The 21,338-nt window shown below is 42.3% G+C and overlaps 2 long non-coding RNA genes across 2 annotated transcripts; both read left to right on the forward strand.

The window, feature by feature from the left end:
• Window positions 1-225: 225 nt before the first annotated feature.
• On the forward strand, window positions 226-2,810 carry LOC127345883 (uncharacterized). The gene is made up of 3 exons (XR_007879090.2): window positions 226-535; window positions 637-837; window positions 1,506-2,810. It is a non-coding gene; the product is annotated as an uncharacterized lncRNA (long non-coding RNA).
• Window positions 2,811-4,929: 2,119 nt separating this feature from the next.
• On the forward strand, window positions 4,930-6,675 carry LOC127345884 (uncharacterized). The gene is made up of 3 exons (XR_007879091.2): window positions 4,930-5,239; window positions 5,341-5,541; window positions 6,212-6,675. It is a non-coding gene; the product is annotated as an uncharacterized lncRNA (long non-coding RNA).
• Window positions 6,676-21,338: the final 14,663 nt, after the last annotated feature.

Genomic DNA, 21,338 nt, shown 5'->3' on the forward strand with positions numbered 1-21,338 from the left:
TATTGAATAAGGAATTCACTGATATTTTATTTAGATTTTTCTGACTTGTTTTTACTTACTTTTCATCAAATTCCATTTGTCAAATTATTTTACAAATACTAAAAATAGGAAAGAGAAAAGAGTTTTGGTAAAAAAAAAAAAAAAAAAAAAAAAAACAACAACGAGCGGACAAATGGCCAAGCCAAGCTCCAAATGAGCGACCCAGCCAGGCAACTCAATCATGCAGCCCGGCCTGGCCGCGTGCGACCAGCGAATCTTTTTCCTCATGTGCGGGTCCCACCGCCACGTCATCGTCTTCAAGCCCAGGCACCAAGCGTCGCACAGCACACGAACGTAACGCACAGTCAGTTTCTTCTGTTTACTCTTGAATTGATTCCCGGTGATTTAAGCCACCATTTGATGCACCGTTTGTTGCTACTTAAGCTCCACACCGTCCTCTTCATTTGCCCTCAAACCGCACAGACCGAGAGCCTCCAGGCTGCTCTAATTTTACCTCGCAATTCCACGGTACCGTCACGGTAAATCGTCGATTGCGGTGAGCACGGTCCATCTTTTGACCTCTAGTTTTCGCCAAACCCTTTCTTTCTTCATTCCGCATCTCTCAGATTTTGAATCGCAATCTTTGGTGCACCACAGCGACGGCGCCATCTTCGACTGTGAGCACGTAGGCGAGAGGTTTTCCGGCGAGCAATTTCCGGCGAACTACTGCACCTCGACGCCGCGACTTTGTCATCGAGTTTCCCTTGTCAAGCTGAGCTTCACCGTCTTCCCCGCCATCGCCAAGGAGCACCGGAACGTCAACGCCGGCGACATCAGACAATACTGCTGCGCGTTCCCGTACGTGAGCTGCCTTGTTTTTTTTATATCTATTCCTTATTTCCAGTGAACCACATGATCTAAATCCAAGGGCCAAAATAGATCACTTAGATGAAGGGGTATCAACTAATCGGAATCTGCCACTTGTCATATCCAGTCTAATTTTCGTATATATTGGACAGAGAAACATAGAACCTTGTAAAAATCATATCTTTAGTTCCGTACATCCAAATTTAGCAAACTTCGTGTCCTTGGATTCATAAAAACGTGTAGAATACAGTAGACACATAATATTGCACTTTTGCATCATATTTATACACAGTTTTTGCAGAAACTCAAATAGAGTATTTTGGCTATATAAATAGTTCTACAAATTATTTTGGAGTAATTCCTTTTGCTATTAACAGATAATTGAGCCCTCTGTACGGCAGCATTAGAAAAGAAAAACGTGACCTATATATAATTCCTTTGTAGTATTTGTTTAGTGTTGTATGTCCTTTCTACTGATAGAAAATGTTTTTAATTATTAATTCAACACTAAAATTTTGCCATGACATCATGCATATAGTTGACAACTAGATAACATATTAAGTGTGTTGTTCATGTTTAATCCACATATTGCATCCATATTTTATTTGTGCTTGTCTATATGTTGCTATATGTTTATGGAGTGAAAATTTTGTTTGTAGATTGTGATTGTGCTGATTGCAACGAGTGTTTTTGCGAAGAGTGTACCAACTCCTCATCTCACCAAGGCAAGTGACACACACCAAAAGTCCCAGTTTTAATTCTTGCACAGTAGTGTTTTTATAGTAGACATGTCTAGGGTTTATGCTTTATGCCTGCTAATAAATCCTAGTAGTTTAGGTACACCACTCCTAGACTCCTTTAGCCGCCATTAAATTTAGTTGTTACCTGCTATGCTATGGAAAATGTTTTGATAGAGGTTAAGGAAAAACAACTAAGTTTAATGAATTACCTGGGTGAATGGTGGAGTTATGGAGAGGGTGGTTGTATCGTGGGGCAAGACCCTGGTGCTAGTGCACACTTGCGGAAAGTCACCCAGGCTTAAAGAGATTGTAGACAAACCTTGCTCATTAGCTTCACGTACAACCACATGCTACTATGGCTCTGGCTTGACAAAGTATGTTGTATGAACCCGGATCCTAGGGGCCAGGTGGTGGTAGAGGGATACTGTAGGTGGGGGCGTGGCCCTTAGGGAATGGTTCGGGCGATTACACACAGAAGGTCTCGGCCACGGTCTACACCTGTCCTTAAGCAAAATGTGCAACGAGGTAGAAGGATTGACCTGGCCATGTGGGTAAAGGTGTACAACCTCTCGAGAGTGTAAATCTAAGTACTTAGCCGTGTCCCCGGTTATGGACAACTTGAGCGAACTGACAAGCCTTTGTTCGAAGATCTCCTCATCCCAATTTCTTAAATAAAATTTGAATGGGTGAACAAGGGTAGGAAGGTACATTGGGGCTTTACCAATGCTACTGTTAATTTGGTACATTGGGGTTTTACCAATGCTACTGCTAATTAGATTGAAAGAAAATGTTTTGATAAAAGATAGGGAAAAAAATTGGCTTTATGCAAAATGAACCTGAGCTCTACCAGCCAAATGTACACTTAAGTGTTAGGTTGCCATTTGAGTCCACCATAGTGTCATCTTGCCAATACATTCAAAGTATTGACCATTCGTGGCTGTAACGTTTCATGTTGCAGATGTTTTGAAAGACGAGTGAGTAAGGGAACGTTAGGGGTTACGAGTCTATCCTCAACATGCTCGCCTGTGGCACATGAAGACGAAGGACTCCATGCTGTCTATGTTTATTCGTTGTGAAACTCTGATGTTGTGCTAGCCTTGTGCTATGCAATTTGTAATCCTTTATGTAAATTCTGGATCATACGATGTAATTAAAGACCTTTGTTTCTTGGTATTACATCTTGTACTGTGTGTGCTAGCGATTGATCCAGGGACTAGCACAGATACGCACAGAGATCGGCACCCTAAAAAGGTGAGGTCGCTACAGATGGTATCAGAGCACTGTGTTGCCCATAGGTTCGTGACCCTAGGTTTGGATTTGAAATAGGAAGACCCTAGGGAAAAAAAACTTGTCTAATACTATTTCAATTGAAAAGATTGCTTTGTGAACTTCTTGTATTCTCACCTACTCCATCTTCGAAAATATTTTCCTCTTTTCTTTAGATGGCCTACCTCCTGAAAACTATTAAGAAAAGACAAATGATGACCATGTCCCTGAAGCATGAAGAGTGATGATTCATGTGATGTTCTTTGACTCAACAAGAAGGGTTTCATAGTAGACCAACGAACAACTTGAAGAAATACTTCGATGCAGATTGCACAACACACGAAGATACACCGATGGAGTAGAATAGAAACTCGAAACATCCAAAATAGAAATAGAAGAGACCACCATTGGTTATCTTTCATCGTACCAACGATATAGTAATAACACATTGATCATACCAAATTGTGGTATGACCATACTAGTTTGTCTGTGTTTGAACCATGTTGCTTGATGCTTGTTAGAATGTTGTTTGTAAGATGATTTGGCTTGATCTGCTGTGTTGAGGGTAGGAATCTTCTTTAGAATCTTTCTATCTATTCTCATATATATCCAACTTGATCAGTTGTCTTCTCGACAAACCGTCATGAGGACAACCTTAGCAAACCAACCCTGATGTTTCTTATCAAGATGAAGAAACAAAGAGTGCGAGATACAGAAAACCCTAGTTAAGGATCGCTAGAAATGTTTTCAAAACAGTTTAATAATGGGGATTGAAACATTGATTCAATTTTCCATGGAAATTTTTGTCAAACTTGTGAGGTTGACCAAGAGTTAGAATACGAGATTCAATAAATCAATTACAGAGTAATGATTTGGGTGCAGGATGGATTGATCACCATTCCTACTACTCTTATTATTCGCTTTCGTAATATTGACTTTGCGAATCTAGAGAGACATACCTACAAAAGAGATGTTGGCGAATAAGCCTGAACCTTAGGGTGGAGAAATATTATACCCTTATAGTAGGCAAGTGCTGCCAAGCGTAGGACTACAATGAGATCGAAGATCCAACCACTAGTTTAGATTGGTGGAAGGATGTCAAAGACACCAAGAAGGAAAAGATGAAGGATGTCATGAAGTTTTCACATCTTGGCCTCCTGATTGACCCAAAGAGTGACCCCTCATTGTCGTAATTATATCAACCACCATCCTATATGGATTAGAATCCCAAATGTGAGGAAAAACCTACTCAAGTTACCTTGAAGTTATATGTCGTTCACTATATGTGAATAAACAACCGCCTATTGGATATTAACTCAGAAGCCACATATATTTTCAAAAAAATGACCTAGTGTCAAGTCATAATCTAGGATGTGCCAAGTCATATCCAAGATGAGCTTAGCCCAAATCCAAGACCTAGTCTAAGCTACCAAAGTTTCTTTTAGGGGTGGTAGCCCACCCCAATATATCCCAAACCCATCTTTCTTTCTAGCCTCTTCAAATCTCGGGGACGAGATTTCTTTTAAGGGTGGTAGTCTGTCACATCCCAAAATTCTCCAAATTTTGGAATGTGAAATAAAAATAAAATCTAAGCGTGTTTGTTTGTCTTGGTTGAAAGATTGACAAGAAACTAAAACTTTCTAAAAAGTTTTTCCAAAAATGGAGTTTTCAAATGCATGCATTGCATTCATAAGCATCATTGCACATTTGCATTTCCCTAAGAAAATTTGAATGAACTTTAAGTTTATAAATAAATCTTAAACCGAAAGGAAGCCGTGTAGGCCTATGTGCCAAATTCGAATTTATCAAAATGTTTTTCTTTTAAACTAAAAGTGATTCCAAAATATTCTTTATTGAATAAGGAATTCACTGATATTTTATTTAGATTTTTCTGACTTGTTTTTACTTACTTTTCATCAAATTCCATTTGTCAAATTATTTTACAAATACTAAAAATAGGAAAGAGAAAAGAGTTTTGGTAAAAAAAAAAAAAAAAAAAAAAAAAAAAAAAAACGAGCGGACAAATGGCCAAGCCAAGCTCCAAATGAGCGACCCAGCCAGGCAACTCAATCATGCAGCCCGGCCTGGCCGCGTGCGACCAGCGAATCTTTTTCCTCATGTGCGGGTCCCACCGCCACGTCATCGTCTTCAAGCCCAGGCACCAAGCGTCGCACAGCACACGAACGTAACGCACAGTCAGTTTCTTCTGTTTACTCTTGAATTGATTCCCGGTGATTTAAGCCACCATTTGATGCACCGTTTGTTGCTACTTAAGCTCCACACCGTCCTCTTCATTTGCCCTCAAACCGCACAGACCGAGAGCCTCCAGGCTGCTCTAATTTTACCTCGCAATTCCACGGTACCGTCACGGTAAATCGTCGATTGCGGTGAGCACGGTCCATCTTTTGACCTCTAGTTTTCGCCAAACCCTTTCTTTCTTCATTCCGCATCTCTCAGATTTTGAATCGCAATCTTTGGTGCACCACAGCGACGGCGCCATCTTCGACTGTGAGCACGTAGGCGAGAGGTTTTCCGGCGAGCAATTTCCGGCGAACTACTGCACCTCGACGCCGCGACTTTGTCATCGAGTTTCCCTTGTCAAGCTGAGCTTCACCGTCTTCCCCGCCATCGCCAAGGAGCACCGGAACGTCAACGCCGGCGACATCAGACAATACTGCTGCGCGTTCCCGTACGTGAGCTGCCTTGTTTTTTTTTTATATCTATTCCTTATTTCCAGTGAACCACATGATCTAAATCCAAGGGCCAAAATAGATCACTTAGATGAAGGGGTATCAACTAATCGGAATCTGCCACTTGTCATATCCAGTCTAATTTTCGTATATATTGGACAGAGAAACATAGAACCTTGTAAAAATCATATCTTTAGTTCCGTACATCCAAATTTAGCAAACTTCGTGTCCTTGGATTCATAAAAACGTGTAGAATACAGTAGACACATAATATTGCACTTTTGCATCATATTTATACACAGTTTTTGCAGAAACTCAAATAGAGTATTTTGGCTATATAAATAGTTCTACAAATTATTTTGGAGTAATTCCTTTTGCTATTAACAGATAATTGAGCCCTCTGTACGGCAGCATTAGAAAAGAAAAACGTGACCTATATATAATTCCTTTGTAGTATTTGTTTAGTGTTGTATGTCCTTTCTACTGATAGAAAATGTTTTTAATTATTAATTCAACACTAAAATTTTGCCATGACATCATGCATATAGTTGACAACTAGATAACATATTAAGTGTGTTGTTCATGTTTAATCCACATATTGCATCCATATTTTATTTGTGCTTGTCTATATGTTGCTATATGTTTATGGAGTGAAAATTTTGTTTGTAGATTGTGATTGTGCTGATTGCAACGAGTGTTTTTGCGAAGAGTGTACCAACTCCTCATCTCACCAAGGCAAGTGACACACACCAAAAGTCCCAGTTTTAATTCTTGCACAGTAGTGTTTTTATAGTAGACATGTCTAGGGTTTATGCTTTATGCCTGCTAATAAATCCTAGTAGTTTAGGTACACCACTCCTAGACTCCTTTAGCCGCCATTAAATTTAGTTGTTACCTGCTATGCTATGGAAAATGTTTTGATAGAGGTTAAGGAAAAACAACTAAGTTTAATGAATTACCTGGGTGAATGGTGGAGTTATGGAGAGGGTGGCTGTATCAGGGGGCAAGACCCTGGTGCTAGTGCACACTTGCGGAAAGTCACCCAGGCTTAAAGAGATTGTAGACAAACCTTGCTCATTAGCTTCACGTACAACCACATGCTACTATGGCTCTGGCTTGACAAAGTATGTTGTATGAACCGGATCCTAGGGGCCAGGTGGTGGTAGAGGGATACTGTAGGTGGGGGCGTGGCCCTTAGGGAATGGTTCGGGCGATTACACACAGAAGGTCTCGGCCACGGTCTACACCTGTCCTTAAGCAAAATGTGCAACGAGGTAGAAGGATTGACCTGGCCATGTGGGTAAAGGTGTACAACCTCTCGAGAGTGTAAATCTAAGTACTTAGCCGTGTCCCCGGTTATGGACAACTTGAGCGAACTGACAAGCCTTTGTTCGAAGATCTCCTCATCCCAATTTCTTAAATAAAATTTGAATGGGTGAACAAGGGTAGGAAGGTACATTGGGGCTTTACCAATGCTACTGTTAATTTGGTACATTGGGGTTTTACCAATGCTACTGCTAATTAGATTGAAAGAAAATGTTTTGATAAAAGATAGGGAAAAAAATTGGCTTTATGCAAAATGAACCTGAGCTCTACCAGCCAAATGTACACTTAAGTGTTAGGTTGCCATTTGAGTCCACCATAGTGTCATCTTGCCAATACATTCAAAGTATTGACCATTCGTGGCTGTAACGTTTCATGTTGCAGATGTTTTGAAAGACGAGTGAGTAAGGGAACGTTAAGGGTTACGAGTCTATCCTCAACATGCTCGCCTGTGGCACATGAAGACGAAGGACTCCATGCTGTCTATGTTTATTCGTTGTGAAACTCTGATGTTGTGCTAGCTTTGTGCTATGCAATTTGTAATCCTTTATGTAAATTCTGGATCATACGATGTAATTAAAGACCTTTGTTTCTTGGTATTACATCTTGTACTGTGTGTGCTAGCGATTGATCCAGGGACTAGCACAGATACGCACAGAGATCGGCACCCTAAAAAGGTGAGGTCGCTACACCTATGGTGTGGTGGCCCCAGGGCCCCTCCGAGGCTGCCCTTCCGCCTATTTAAAGCCTCCGTCGCGAAAACCCTATTACGTTCGACGAAACCCACAGAAACCTTCCAGAGCCGCCGCCATCGCGAAGCCAAGATCTGGGGGACAGGAGTCTCTGTTCCGGCACGCCGCCGGAACGGGGAAGTGCCCCCGGAAGGCTCCTTCATCGACACCGCTGCCATCTCCACCGCCATCTTCATCACCGCTGCTGCTCCCATGAGGAGGGAGTAGTTCTCCATCGAGGCTCGGTGCTGTACCGGTAGCTATGTGGTTCATCTCTCTCCTATGTACTTCAATACAATGATCTCATGAGCTGCTTTACATGATTGGGATCCATATGATGAGCTTTGTATCGCTACTAGTTGTGTGCTACTCATGTGATGTTATTAAAGTAGTCTATTCATCCTGCATGGTGTAAAGGTGACTAGTGTGTGCACCATGTGGTTCTTGTCGTAGGCTATGATCATGATCTCTTGTAGATTGTGGAGTTAATTATCATTATGATAGTATTGATGTGATCTATTCCTCCTTCATAGTGTAATGTGGACAGTGTGTGCACTATGTTAGTTCTTGGTTTATTTTGCAATGATCTATTATGCTCTAAGGTTATTTAAATATGAACATTGAATTGTGGAGCTTGTTAACTCCGGCATTGAGGGTTCGTGTAATCCTACGCAATGTGTTCATCATCCAACAAAAGAGTGTATGTAGCACATATGAGAAAGAGTTATTTATTATGCGATCAATGTTGAGAGTGTCCACTAGTGAAAGTGTAATCCCTAGGCCTTGTTCCTAAATATCGCTTATCATTTGCTTGTTTATCGTTTTACCGTGTTACTACCGCCGTGTTACTACCGCTTGTTTATCGTCCCGGGCAAAGCACTTTTCTGGTGCCGTTGCTACTGCTCATATATATTCATACCACCTGTATTTCACTATCTCTTCGCCGAACTAGTGCACCTATTAGGTGTGTTGGGGACACAAGAGACTTCTTGCTTTGTGGTTGCAGGGTTGCATGATAGGGATATCTTTGACCTCTTCCTCCCTGAGTTCGATAAACCTTGGGTGATCCACTTAAGGGAAAACTTGCTGCTGTTCTACAAACCTCTGCTCTTGGAGGCCCAACACTGTCTACAGGAAAAGGAGGGGGGCGTAGACATCAACTGCCACAGATTGGTTAGTGTTAATGAATATTAAGGGCACTCCTATCGTTGGGAAGTACTTGCAGGATGGAGATACCGTGGATATAGGATCTGAGATCGAGTTCTCGGCATTTCATGCTAAGGTGATCAGATGTGTTCTCTCACCCAATGATGATCTAGTAGCCTCGGATCAGGATATCTTGAACATGATGGTCTAAGATCCACGTTCTGCAGATCAGTGTTGGAAGGTGACTTACTCTACACATGTTGACCGGGCTAGAGGTCGTATGAAGGTGTATGATGGATCACTTATGCTATCTGTCAAGGATAATTGGTGGCTTCTTAAAAATGCAAAGGGTGCCATGATTTGTCGACGAGGTCTTAAAACCTCTGATGCTTTAAAGCCTTGGTGCCAAAATATTATTTCCTAATCATGTCATACGTATTGGTTTGCCTTTGTTGCCTCAAGTACTTTCGGCTACTGCTCAAGATAATCGCACTGAGGTGGTTTCTTCCTTTATTGAGGCAATGGTGGCTAGTTCTGAGGTTGGTGAATCATCCAAGGCAGATAATATTCCTTTGAAGAAGGACTCAATTACGTTTGCAGAATCTGTGCATGCAGCTTTATTCCGAGGGCTTAGCTTTTCACATGGTATCAAATTTGCAAAAGATGTTAAATCCAAGTTCAATCGTGATGTGCATCCTTCTTCCCATACTGGCCATTTTTTAATGGTAGTGGCTTTTGGTCGATCTAATTTTCAAATGGAGAAGGATCTTGTTAGTATTTCTTTGGAAGCAGCTATTGGCGGTTCTTGTGGTAATCTCAAGGTTTCATTGATCAACGATAGGGTTTTTTCCTTCTGTGTGGCCAATAAGAATGTGTGTTTTCATATTTTAAAGCTCAGAAAAATTTCTTGCCAGCAATTTAAATGTTACTTCTATCTGTGGGGTAGAGGAGGCCCTAATTGGCAATGGGAATTCTCTAATTGGAAACAACAATGTGATGATGATTGGATTCTTGTTAGCCCTTCTAAGAGGATTGTGCAGAAAGGCTTGGAAGCTTTGAAGAAAAAGGCCCATCATTCTAGTTTATCCAAAGAGCATAATGTTAAAAAGAAATTGCATTTTGCTGATACTATTGCCTATGATGCTTGTTTAGGTTACAAACCTCCTAAAGCTGCATGCACAGATTCTGCATTGTTACTCTTAGGAAAAAAAAACTTGGTCCTATTAATATTCACGTGCACGTACTCCATTGTTACTCTTAGGAAAAAAAATTTGGTCCTATTCACAGCCTTATAAATCAATAATCCCAATAGGATTGACGTGCAATTTAAAGATTTGTCCAGTGCCGCCGGCCGCCAGGCGGCACCATGATATAGTTCTCGCTTACTTATCTATTTATTATATACTAAAAGCAATATGCGGTAATTCCAACTATAATGATTCCAAGAAAGGCAATGGAGAAGGAGCCTTCGAGGATACACCCATGATACCGTTTGAGCCCTCTGATAACCCCAACTACGACGATCCAGAGAAACACAATGGAGCTGCCAAGACGGGCTTGCTGTTGTCTGTTGTACTGTCGATGGGCAGCCGACAATGCAGATTATTAGCCAGTGGTGTCCAATCGGAAAATGTGGGGCTAGCACGTTACGTACGTTCACCCAATATATTGTGAACGCACACATGACACCGGCATCTGTGCATATTGGCGACCACTATGATCAAGTCAACACCTATCATACTCGAACATAGAGCCTCCTAGCATACACAGGTAATGTTGTGTGATTCGTCTGATGACTCCAACGACAACAATCCTGGAGAGAGAATGGTGTTACTGGGATGGGCCTAGGGTCGCCGTTTGTCTGGTCGATGGGCATGGAGACAGACCCTTCGAGGTACTCCCGCGATATATTTTGATCCCAACGATAACTCTGATACACCCACGAAGTCATCGTTTGATCCCTCCGATAACTTGACTACAATGACCCCGACGAAGACAATGGAGGTGGAGCCTTCAATGATACACCCGTGACGTCTTTTGATCCCTCCAATAACTCCGAATAGGATAATCCCGAGAAAGAAAATGGAGTTGTCAAGACGAGGCTAGGATCGCCGGTTGTGGTGTCGATGGGCCTCCAACGATCCGGGTTAGTGGTCGGCGGTGTTGAGTCAGAAAATGTGGGGCTACCATGTTACGTACGTTCACGCTATTTGTTGTGAACACACACATGGCACCATCTTCCAGGCATATTGGCGATCGCTCAGATGAAGTCGACACCTATCATCCTCGAACACGGAGCCTCTTAGCATACACTGTCAATGTCATGTGATCCGTCTGGTGACTCCGACTAGAACAATCCCGAGAGAGACAATAGAGCTAGCTACCGGGATGGGCCTAGGGTCGCCAGATGTATGGTCGATGGGCCTTCGGTGAGCCGGATTAGTGGCATGCGGTGCCGAATCGGTAAATGCATGCCCGATATGTTGTGTAGTCCAGTCCTTCTTTGAATAATCGAGTTATTTCATTTTAGCACAATTCGTGTAAATTAATGTGATCCACATGGAATCAAAATGTTCAATTAAAATGTATAAATTTCTTTTCTTTGTAAAGAAATTTCGTTAAGTACATTTTTTCCATAATGTGCCATATTTAATTTTTGCAAGCTTTGAAATTTTGAGTTTGAAATGTGCTACACTTTTGTAACATGCATCATGTTTTACAAAGGAAAAATAAATTAATTTAATTTAGCATAAAGATGCGAGTAAAATATGAATCAGTGCCCTTTTTTACAAACTATGTGTATGTATAGTTATCTACGAGATACTTTTTCGTGCGTTGCACTATAATTTTTCATGTAGGATTAGGGAAGCCATGGGGTTCAAGTCACCATTTGCTTCAAAAAAAATTGGTATTTCACATAGTAATTTATTTTGACCCAAAGTTGGCTTAAGAAGAAAATCCTTCACAAGTTATTTCACTCTAGCTAACTAGGGTTGTTACATGACAAAGACAAAATAGCTAAGAATTAGTACATTGCTAATTAAATTGGGTAAAACATGTTATTGATGGGGTTCGTAGCATAGAAAACAAAAATTTTCCTACCGCAAAGACGAATAAATCCAAGATCTAATCTATGGAACACCCAAGATCTAATCTACAAGATCGAAGCAACGAGATGGAGATGAGACTAACCCTCGAAGATTCCAAAGCCTACGAGATTAATCTCATTGTTGGTGTAGACGATCGTCCCCGGTGCTGCAATTCGGCAGCACTTCCGTACTCGGTCGCGCGTACGGTGTCGATGAAGCTCCTTCCTCTCCCGTTCCAGCGGGCAGCGGAGGTGTGGTAGATCTCCTCCAAGTTCCAGCAGCACGACGGCGTGGTGGTGGTAGTGGAGGAAGAAAACTGCAGGGCTTCGCCTAAGCCGGAGTAGCGTATGGTGGAGGGAGAGGCGGCCAGAGGAGGAGGCAATGGATGGGGGGCCTTGGCCGGCCACCCCCTCCCCTCTTTATATAGGTGGGGGGTCGGCCTAGGGTTTCCCCTAGGGCCCACCTGCCCCCTTGGCCGGCGCATGGGGAGGGGGCAACTCCTCCCCCAAGTCTTCCCCTTTATCTCCTAATTTAAACACTTTATTTTAGGAGATAGATCTTATCTCTAATTTTAAACCATTTAAATTAGAGATAGATCTTATCTCTAAGGGGGGGCTGGCCTGGGCCCACATGTCATGGTGGGCTGGACCCACTATGCCATGTGGCGCCTATTTGGCCTCTCCCGGGGTGGTGGGCCCACTGGTGGCCCTCTAGAACCTTCTAGAAGCTCCAGTCAAAACACCGGACTTTTTCCCGAACCCCGGAAATTGACTTCCCATATATGAATCTTATTCTCCGGACAATTCCGGACCTCCTCGTGATATCCTGGATCCCATCCGAGACTCCGAACAAAAAATTCGGACTCCAACTCATATTCCGAATCTACTTATGCGACATCGAACCTTAAGTGCGTCACCCTACGGTTCGCGAACTATGCATACATGGTCGAGACTCCTCTCTGAGCAATAACCAATAGCGGGATCTGGAGATCCATAATGGCTCCCACATATTCAACGATGACTTAGTGATCGATTGAACCATTTACATACGATGTCAATTCCCTTTGTCACACGATATTTTACTTATCCGAGGTTTGATCATCGGTATCTCCATACCTTGTTCAACCTCGTTACTGACAAGTACTCTTTACTCGTACCGCGGTATGTCATCCCTTATGATCAAATCATATGCTTGCAAGTTAATCAGACGACATTCCACCGAGAGGGCCCAGAGTATATCTATCCGTCATCAGGATGGACAAATCCCACTATTGATCCATATGCCTCAACTCACACTTTCCAAATACTTAATCCCATCTTTATAACCACCCATTTACGCAATGGCGTTTGATGTAATCAAAGTACCCTTCCGGTGTAAGTGATTTACATGATCTCATGGTCGAAGGACTAAAACAACTATGTATCGAAAGCTTATAGCAAATTGAACTTAATGACTTGATCTTATGCTACGCTCATTTGGGTGTGTGTCCATCATATCATTCAACTAATGACATAACCTTGTTATTAATAACATCCAATGTTCATGATCACGAAACCATGATCATCCATTAATCAACAAGCTAGTTATACAAGAGGCTTACTAGGGACTTCTTTGTTGTTTACATAACACACATGTATTAATGTTTCGGTTAATACAATTATAGCATGGTATGCAAACATTTATCATAAACACAAAGATATTATAATAACCACTTTATTATTGCCTCTTGGGTATATCTCCAACAGTCTCCCACTTGCACTAGAGTCAATAATCTAGATTACATTGTAAGGTACCTAACACCCATAGCATTCTGGTGTTGGTCATGCTTTGCCCTAGAGAGAGCTTTAGTCAACGGATCTGCAACATTCAGATCTGTGTGTACTTTGCAAATCTCTACTTCACCATCTTCGATGTACTCGCGAATCGAATGAAAACGCAGCTTGATATGCTTCAGCTTCTTGTGTGACCTTGGTTCCTTTGCATTGGCGATGGCACCCGTGTTGTCACAATAAATGACTAACGGGTCCAATGCACTAGGAACCACATCAAGCTCAACAATGAACCTCTTCATCCATACCGCTTCCGATGAAGCCTCTGAAGCCGCTATATATTCAGATTCTGTTGAAGATTTCGCCACCGTGCACTGCTTGGAACTGCTCCAGCTTACTGCCGCACCATTCAATATAAACACATACCCAGACTGAGACTTAGAGTCATCAGGATCGGTGTTCCAACTTGCATCGGTGTAACTGGTTACAACGAGCTCTTGGTCACCGCCATAACAAAGAAACATATCCTTAGTTCTTTTCAAGTACTTCAGGATATTCTTGACCGCTGTCCAGTGTTCCATTCCTGGATCACTTTGATATCTGCTAGTCAAACTAACAGCATGTGCGATATCCGGTCTATTACACAACATGGCATACATGAGAGAGCCTACTGCCGAAGCATAGGGGATCTTGCTCATCCTCTCTCTTTCATCTGCCGTAGCTGGACCTTGAGTCTTACTCAAGACCTTACCTGGCAACATAGGCAAGAACCCTTTCTTGCTTTCATCCATTCTAAACTTCTTTAGAATCTTGTCCAGGTATGTACTCTGTGAAAGGCCTATTAGGCGTCTTGATCTATCTCTATAAATCTTGATGCTTAAAATGTATGCTGCTTCACCAAGGTCTTTCATTGAAAAACACTTATTCAAATAACCTTTAACACTGCTTAATAGTTCTATATCATTCCCAATCAATAATATGTCATCTACATATAATATCAGGAACGCTACAGAGCTCCCACTCACTTTCTTGTAAATACAGGCCTCACCATGAGTCCGTATAAAACCGAAGTCTTTGATCACTCTATCAAAGCGTAGGTTCCAACTCCGGGATGCTTGCTTCAGTCCATAAATGGAACGCTGAAGTTTGCATACCTTGTCAGCATTTTCAGGATCGACAAAATCTTTGGGCTGTACTATATACAACTCTTCCTCAATATCACCATTAAGGAACGCCGTTTTGACATCCATCTGCCAAATCTCATAATCGAAAAATGCAGCTATTGCTAACAAAATCCTCACAGACTTTAGCTTCGCTACAGGTGAGAAAGTCTCATCGTAGTCAACTCCTTGAATTTGTCGGAAACCCTTTGCGACAAGTCGAGCTTTATAGACAGTAATATTACCATCAGCATATGTTTTTCTCTTGAAGATCCATTTATTCTCGACAGCCTTACGGCTATCAGGTAAGTCTACCAAAGTCCATACTTTGTTATCATACATGGATCCCATTTCGGATTTCATGGCTTCTTGCCATTTGTTGGAATCTGGGCTCATCATTGCTTCTTCATACGTCGCAGGGTCCTCATCATTGTTGTCCACAATCATGACATTTAGACAGGGATCATACCAATCAGGAGTGGTACGTTCCCTCGTCGATCTGCGAGGTTCAGTAGCTTCCTCGTTCGAAGTTTCATGATCATCATCTTTGGCTTCCTCTCCTATCGGTGTAGGCTGCGCAGGAACTTCTTCCGGCACTGCGCTACTATGATCTATGAGAGAAGGTTCATTAACCTCGTCGAGTTCGACTTTCCTTCCAGTCACTTCTTTAGTGAGAAACTCCTTCTCAAGAAAGATCCGTTCTTGGCAACAAAGATTTTGCCTTCGGATCTGTGATAGAAAGTGTACCCAATTGTTTCTTTAGGGTATCCTATGAAGACGCATTTCTCCACTTTGGGTTCTAGCTTGTCAGGTTGTAACTTCTTTACATAAGCTTCACAACCCCAAACTTCAAGGAACGACAGCTTAGGTTTCTTCCCAAACCATAATTCATACGGTGTCGTTTCAACGGATTTAGATGGTGCCCTATTTAAAGTGAATGCGGCTGTCTCTAATGCATAACCCCAAAACGACAACGGCAAATCGGTAAGAGACATCATAGATCGAACCATATCTAAGAGAGTTCGATTACGACGTTCGAACACACCATTACGCTGTGGTGTTCCCGGCGGTGTCAACTGTGAAAGTATTCCGCATTTCTTTAAATGCATGCCAAACTCATAACTCAGATATTCGCCTCCGCGATCAGAACGCAGAAACTTAATCTTCTTGTTACGTTGATTTTCTACTTCACTTTGGAATTCCTTGAACTTCTCAAAAGTCTCGGACTTATGTTTCATAAAGTAAATATATCCATATCTACTCAGATCATCCGTGAAGGTTAGAACATAACGATAACCACCGCGCGATGCTACACTCATTGGTCCGCACACATCGGTATGTATGATTTCCAATAAGTCTGTAGCTCGCTCTATTGTACCAGAAAATGGAGTCTTGGTCATTTTTCCCATTAGACATGCCTCGCATCTGTCAAGTGACTCAAAGTCAAGTGACTCAAGAAGTCCATCGGAATGGAGTTTCTTCATGCGCTTCACTCCAATATGACCAAGACGACAGTGCCACATATAAGTAGAATTATCATTCAATTTAATTCGCTTAGCATCAATGTTATGAACATGTGTATCACTACTATCGAGATTTAACAAGAATAAACCATTCGTCTCAGGTGCATGGCCATAAAAGACATTACTCATATAAATCGAACAACCATTATTCTCAGACTTAAACGAATAACCGTCTTGCATTAAACAAGATCCAGATATAATGTTCATGCTCAACGCAGGTACCAAATAACAATTATTAAGGTTTAAAACTAATCCCGAAGGTAGATGTAGAGGGAGCGTGCCGATGGCGATCACATCGACTTTGGATCCATTTCCAACGCGCATCGTCACCTCGTCTCTTGCCAGGCTTCATCTATTCCGCAGTTCCTGTTTCGAGTTACAAATGTGAGCAACCGAACCAGTATCAAATACCCAGGCACTACCACGAGAACCAGTAAGATAGACATCAATAACATGTATATCAAATATACCTTTCTTTTTGACGTGGCCGCTCTTCAGATCGGCCAAGTATTTGGAGCAATTGCGCTTCCAGTGCCCATTCCCCTGGCAGTAATAGCACACAGTCTCAGGTTTAGGACCAGCCTTAGGCTTCTCAGGATGCGGTGCAACTTTCTTGCCGCCCTTCTTGAAGTTACCCTTGTTAGGCTTGCCCTGCTTTTTGAAACTGGTGGTCTTGTTGACCATCAACACTTGGTGCTCCTTCTTAATCTCTACTTCAGCAGATTTCAGTATGGAAAAGATTTCAGGTAAATCTTTATTCATGTTCTGCATGTTGTAGTTCATCACGAAGTTCTTGTAACTTGGTGGCAGTGATTGAAGGACACGATGAATACCCAGCTGGTTAGGGATCATCATCCCCAAGTCATTGAGCTTCTTCGCATGCCCGGACATGACGAGCCTGTGCTCACTAACGGAGCTGCCCTCTTCCATCATGCAGGTAAAGAACTGCTTCGAGGCCTCATAGCTCTCCACGGCCGCATGAGTCTCAAAGATAAGTTTGAGCTCACGCATCATCTCACAGGGGTCGTGGTGCTCAAAACGCTTTTGGAGCTCTGCCTCTAAGCTGCACAAGATGGCACACTGAACTTCGGAGTACCGAGTTGCCCGAGTCTCATAAACATTCTTTATGTCCTCGGACACTGCAGGAGGTGGTGGGGGACCTAGCGGTGCATCGAGCACATATTGCAGGCTTCCACCAGTGAGAAAAATCCTCACATGACGGAACCAGTCAGTGAAGTTGCTACCATTGCCCTTAAGCTTTTCTTTCTCTAGGAACTGGTTAAAATTGATGGAGGGGGGCGCCATGATCTACAATATATTTGCAAAGAGTTTAGACTAAGTTTATGATAAATTGAGTTCAATTTTAATTCTGAAATTAACTAGGTGAACTCCCACTTAAAACAACATCCCTCGCATTGTCTTAGTGATTAAACCAAATCCACTACACCAAGTCCGATCTTCACGAGAAAAGATGTAGCTTCAAAGGCGAACACTCAAAGTGTTCATCATATCATTCATATGACTCATGCTCTACCTTTCGGTATCCCGTGTTCCGAGACCATGTCTGTACATGCTAGGCTCGTCAAGGCAACCTTGGTATCCGCGTGTGCAAATCTGGCTTGCACCCGTTGTATGCACATGTAGAGTCTATCACACCCGATCATCACGAGATGCTTCGAAACGACAAGTCTTAGCAACGGTGCATACTAAGGATGAACACTTTATTATCTTGATATTTAGTGAGAGGGATCATCTTATAATGCTACCGTCGCGATCTAAGCAAAATAAGATGCATAAAAGGATTAATATCACATGCAATTCATAATGTGTGATATGATATGGCCTTTCTTCTTTGATCTCCATCTCCAAAGCACGGACATGATCTCCATCATCACCAGCATGACGTCAAGGTCAGTGGCGCCGCTTCATGGTTGTCCATCACTTATAGCTACTATAACAACTACTTGAAATAAAGCTATTACATGATGAATAGACACGCAGGTCTTTAACAAAAATTAAAAACAACCATTAGGCTCCTGCCGGTTGCCATAATACAATAATGAACATCTCATACATCAAATATAGTCATCATCACATCATGGCCATATCACATCACCAAACCCTGCAAAAACAAGTTAGACGCCTCTAATTTGGTTTGCATTTTTTACGTGGTTTAGGGTTTTCGAGTAAGATCCAATCTACCTACGAACATGAACCACAACGGTGATACTAGTGTTGACAATAGAAGTGCAAATTACAATCTTCACTATGGTGGGAGAGACAGACACCCGCAAAGCCACTTATGCAATACAAGTTGCATGTCAAGCGTGGAGCAAGTCTCATGAGACGCGGTCATGTAAAGTTAGCCCGGGCCGCTTCATCCCACCATGCCGCAAGAAGCAAAGTACACAAACTAAAGCAACAAGAGCATCACCGCCCACAAAACCATTGTGTTCTACTCGTGCAACAGATCTATGCATAGACATGGCTCTGATACCACTGATGGGGTTCATAGCATAGAAAACAAAAAATTTCCTACCGCAAAGACGAATAAATCCAAGTTCTAATCTATGGAACACCCAAGATCTAATCTACAAGATCGAAGCAACGAGATGGAGATGAGACTAACCCTCGAAGATTCCAAAGCCTACGAGATTAATCTCATTGTTGGTGTAGACGATCGTCCCCGGTGCTGCAATTCGGCAGCACTTCCCTACTCGGTCGCGCGTACGGTGTCGATGAAGCTCCTTCCTCTCCCGTTCCAGCGGGCAGCGGAGGTGTGGTAGATCTCCTCCAAGTTCCAGCAGCACGACGGCTTGGTGGTGGTAATGGAGGAAGAAAACTGCAGGGCTTCGCCTAAGCCGGAGCAGCGTATGGTGGAGGGAGAGGCGGCCAGAGGAGGAGGCAATGGATGGGGGGCCTTGGCCGGCCACCCCCTCCCCTCTTTATATAGGTGGGGGGTCGGCCTAGGGTTTCCCCTAGGGCCCACCTGCCCCCTTGGCCGGCGCATGGGGAGGGGGCAACTCCTCCCCCAAGTCTTCCCCTTTATCTCCTAATTTAAACACTTTATTTTAGGAGATAGATCTGATCTCTAATTTTTAACCATTTAAATTAGAGATAGATCTTATCTCTAAGGGGGGCCGGCCTGGGCTCACATGTCATGGTGGGCTGGACCCACTATGCCATGTGGCGCCTATTTGGCCTCTCCCGGGGTGGTGGGCCCACTGGTGGCCCTCTAGAACCTTCTAGAAGCTCCGGTCAAAACACCGGACTTTTTCCCGAACCCCGGAAATTGACTTCCCATATATGAATCTTATTCTCCGGACAATTCCGGACCTCCTCGTGATGTCCTGGATCCCATCCGAGACTCCGAACAAAAACTTCGGACTCCAACTCATATTCCGAATCTACTTATGCGACATCGAACCTTAAGTGCGTCACCCTACGGTTCGCGAACTATGCATACATGGTCGAGACTCCTCTCCGAGCAATAACCAATAGCGGGATCTGGAGATCCATAATGGCTCCCACATATTCAACGATGACTTAGTGATCGATTGAACCATTTACATACGATGTCAATTCCCTTTGTCACACGATATTTTACTTATCCGAGGTTTGATCATCGGTATCTCCATACCTTGTTCAACCCCGTTACTGACAAGTACTCTTTACTCGTACCGCGGTATGTCATCCCTTATGATCAAATCATATGCTTGCAAGCTAATCAGACGACATTCCACCGAGAGGGCCCAGAGTATATCTATCAGTCATCAGGATGGACAAATCCCACTATTGATCCATATGCCTCAACTCACACTTTCCAAATACTTAATCCCATCTTTATAACCACCCATTTACGCAATGGCGTTTGATGTAATTAAAGTACCCTTCCGGTGTAAGTGATTTACATGATCTCATGGTCGAAGGACTAAAATAACTATGTATCGAAAGATTATAGCAAATTGAACTTAATGACTTGATCTTATGCTACGCTCATTTGGGTGTGTGTCCATCATATCATTCAATTAATGACATAACCTTGTTATTAATAACATCCAATGTTCATGATCACGAAACCATGATCATCCATTAATCAACAAGCTAGTTATACAAGATGCTTACTAGGGACTTCTTTGTTGTTTACATAACACACATGTTTTAATGTTTCGGTTAATACAATTATAGCATGGTATGCAAACATTTATCATAAACACAAAGATATTATAATAACCACTTTATTATTGCCTCTTGGGCATATCTCCAACAGTTATTCCACTCAATTAATATAAAATGAGGTGTATGGATGTAATTTTTCAACACTCTCGATACACTAATGATGATGTCAGCCCATTTGCAAGGGCCACTCTGCTAGTTGTACATAACAACACCTACTTATAGGCAATAGGTAAACAGGCAATAGGTAAACAACACATTCTCATAAAATGCTGCACTTTCCTGTAAACAACACCACATCATAAATGATAAGAAACAATACATATTTATAAACATTACTACATAGTCATATAGTTTAAGTTCAAAAAACTCACAGCAAAGTATACTAGTAATTGGATCATTCATAAAACCACTTGTCAAAATTTTGGATAGGTACATGAGTATATGGATATAGGTCACTTCGCCACATGATTCATCCAAATTTTGGACAGGTACACGGGTACATGGATATGGGTCCACTTCACCACATGATTCACCAAACTTTTGGAGAGGTACATGGATATGTGTCAAAGTTTTGGACTGCTAATGACAAGCCACATGATTCGTGCCCTTCGCTTCGCCATGATGCCTTGCATCCTATACACATGTTTGATAATTGTTTGAGATGTTCTAATATCCATGTATATACAACAAACAACATACAAGATTGGTAGTTGCTTGAGGTTTGCTTGAAATGCTCTAACACACTAACACCCATGTATACACAACATACACCATACAACATACAACATACCTGCTTGTAGCATGTCAAATTTCAAATACAACATTAAAAACAAAATTCGCTGACCTCGCACAACCAACACTCTTGCACCATCGGCC

Source organism: Lolium perenne, chromosome 3 (genome assembly GCF_019359855.2).
Source record: "Lolium perenne isolate Kyuss_39 chromosome 3, Kyuss_2.0, whole genome shotgun sequence".
Taxonomy (NCBI): Eukaryota; Viridiplantae; Streptophyta; class Magnoliopsida; order Poales; family Poaceae; genus Lolium; species Lolium perenne.